Source organism: Leptodactylus fuscus, chromosome 7 (genome assembly GCF_031893055.1).
Source record: "Leptodactylus fuscus isolate aLepFus1 chromosome 7, aLepFus1.hap2, whole genome shotgun sequence".
In the NCBI taxonomy this organism is placed as follows: Eukaryota; Metazoa; Chordata; class Amphibia; order Anura; family Leptodactylidae; genus Leptodactylus; species Leptodactylus fuscus.
Genome location: NC_134271.1, coordinates 15,414,369 through 15,417,312, shown reverse-complemented (window position 1 = coordinate 15,417,312; position 2,944 = coordinate 15,414,369).

The following is a 2,944-nucleotide window of genomic DNA, read 5'->3' as shown; positions in this document are numbered from 1 at the left end:
CTTGACCAGGGGCATCTTGTAACTGCAGCTCCTGTATCAAGAAGTATATATTCTCATGGCAGATCCTCTATCCTCCACTTGACATAAGGTATCCCAACCCTGTCCAGGGAACATGGAGGGCAGAAGATAAGGAGGAAATGGTCCTTACCCATCAATCTTTTTATTTTTTCATGGGGATCCCCCCCAAATCCTCAGTGTTTTCCCTTCACGTCTCTAGCGCTTGCTTTTGTGCCCAAGAGATCACCAGTTAGAGTCCTATTGTCCTGGAGGAGGCGTGACTCATGGAGTGTGTGAAGGGGGTCTACAATCACAGAATTAACCCTCTGAAGCCCATTGTTTTGCTGATGCTGTCTAGAGTCATTGTTAACAATGGAATTCATTGGCTTGGTAAACCGTGTTGCCCTCGTTTCTGTTGTCTTTGCACAAAATTTGAACAATTTCAACAAAATTTTTTCAAAAATGTGGACAAATTCTTTTAACGTGTCCTTCCTCTCTATAGTGAAAGGTTGGGGCTCTGATCTCAGAGTTGATGTGACTTATCCGCCCCATGGAAGGGAACATTCTTTTTAAGTTGTTCCATCATACCTGACCTGTTTTCTTGATCCATCAGAAGATACAATTTATCAATGATGGATCAATTATGAGGGTTCTGAAATGTGAATGTCCCCTTTTTCCAGCAGGTCCGGGGTAGGTAGCCTTCCCCCCAGTCTCCACCTCCACCATCTACAGTTCTTTGCATTCTTTAATAGTTGCCCTTCCACTGATTCCAGCATAGTTGGACTTTTTTTTACTCTAGCCTCCACCATTCCTGAGCAATCAGCGCTGTTTGTTTTAATGTCTGATATGCTAACTAGACTCCCTTATGTCAAGTGGGTGGTGTTAGGCAGGAGAAGACAAGGGGGCATGACTCAGAGATCTTAAACTGTCTGCCACTGATTGGAGCTTTAAGTCACACCCCCTTGCCTACTCTTGCCTGACACCACCCACTTGACATTATGGAGTCTAGTTAGAATAGGTGATTGCTCAGGAATGGTGGCCCTAGAGAAATTGTTCTATCCAGTGCTCTACTCTACTCCATGATGACTTCTACGTTAACTTCCTCAATCCAGTGGCCAGTCTCCACTTCCAATAAAGGAAGACTTCACCATGCTCAATATCAACAAAGCCATAAATATAAGTTAGATACTCACATCCTCAGTGGTGATGGTTGACGTGTGCTCCGGGGTCTTCGGTAGAGGAGCAACCATGCTCCAACCTCTTTCGTAACTCTTGACAGTTGTCCCCTTCCACCATTTATGTCTTCTGCTACCATGGCAAGTTGTTCTTCCATGTCCTTGTAGTTTTACTCCCTAAGAGGTTTCTTCTTAGTTACTCTATATACCTTTAACGAAGAAGACTTCTTAGATGGATCTTCTTGAGCGACAGATTATGAGTTTATTAAGACGAGCAATGGAGCAGATTACAGAGTAGTGTGAGATGTGAAGTTGACCAATCTAGCAGCCTTTCCAGACTATGGGTTGATATCCCCTTTTGAAACATTAACATACCGTATGACTACCACATCATACACACAACCACGACTCCTACCTATGACGCTATCTGCAAGGTGCAATAAACATTCATGGAACCTTCATACTTGACAAATGTCTACAACCAGTCCAATGAGTGTACAACTGGAAAATTCCCACTGGAATCTTGTTTGTTTTTGTACCATGTTAGCCAGTGGGTATGAAATATAAAAAACAAAAAAACTTGAGAGTCTTCAGTAGATGATACCTTTTTTAATGGCTAACTCATAACGATGACAGAATATAACGTTTCAAAGCTCTTTGGCTTCTTCTTGAGATATAACTAAGAACAATTTCTGAAGGCTGCATATTTATGTACAACAGGACACATAGGGATAGGATTTCAGGAGGGGGGGGGGGAGAGGCTTATTAGTATATACATCTAAACAATTCACAGTTCCCAGGTTCTTTATCTTTATGACTATCTTAGTTTAGTTATTTCTATAGAATGACATGAACCCATGTGAGATATTCACTCCATTCTCCAGAGTATTAAATAGGGTCATGCACTTGTACTCATAAATCCGTCGCTCTTTCCTTGATTTAAAATTCCCTCTTAAAACCAAAATTTTCATGTCACTGGTGATATTATGATCCTCATTGCAGAAATGTTTTGGCACGGGAAGGTCCATTCTTTGTTCTCTAATTGTATGGCGATGTGAATTAATTCTCATTCTGAGTTTCTGGCCGGTCTCTCCAACATACAGATTTTCGGTGGAACATTTGGTGCACATGATTAAATACACTACATTAGTTGTGCTGCAGGTGAAGGTACCTGGGATTTTATATTCCCTGTTAGACTTTGGTATCTCTATCCTGTCAGTCGTCAGTATGTGAGGGCAGGTTTTGCATCTTTTCTGTCAGCATGGGAATGTTCCTGTGTTGGTTGGAGGTGACAGTGAGCTGCTAACAACCATATTCCTGAGGTTTGTTGGCTGTCTATAGCACAGGAGGGGGGAAGAAGGCAGCCATAAAGATAAGAACCTGGGAACTGTGAATTGTTTAGATGTATATACTAATAAGCCTCTTTCCCCTCCCTCCTGAAATCCTACCCCTGTGTCCTGTTGCACATAAATATGCAGCCTTCAGAAATTGTTCTTAGTTATATCTGAAGAAGAAGCCGAGAGCTTCGAAACGTTGTAATCTGTCATCATTATGAGTTAGCCATTAAAAAAGGTATCACCTACTGAAGACTCTCAAGTTTTTTGTTTTTTTTATATTTCACTGGAATCACATGATGGTATCTTCTAGATTTACTACCCACTTTGCCCCAGTCCCATAGAGGGACGTATCGGAACGTAGAGTCACAAAGACAATGACAACCCTAGCAATGAGCACATGTATATGACAGTCACATCGTCAATACCCAGCGCTAA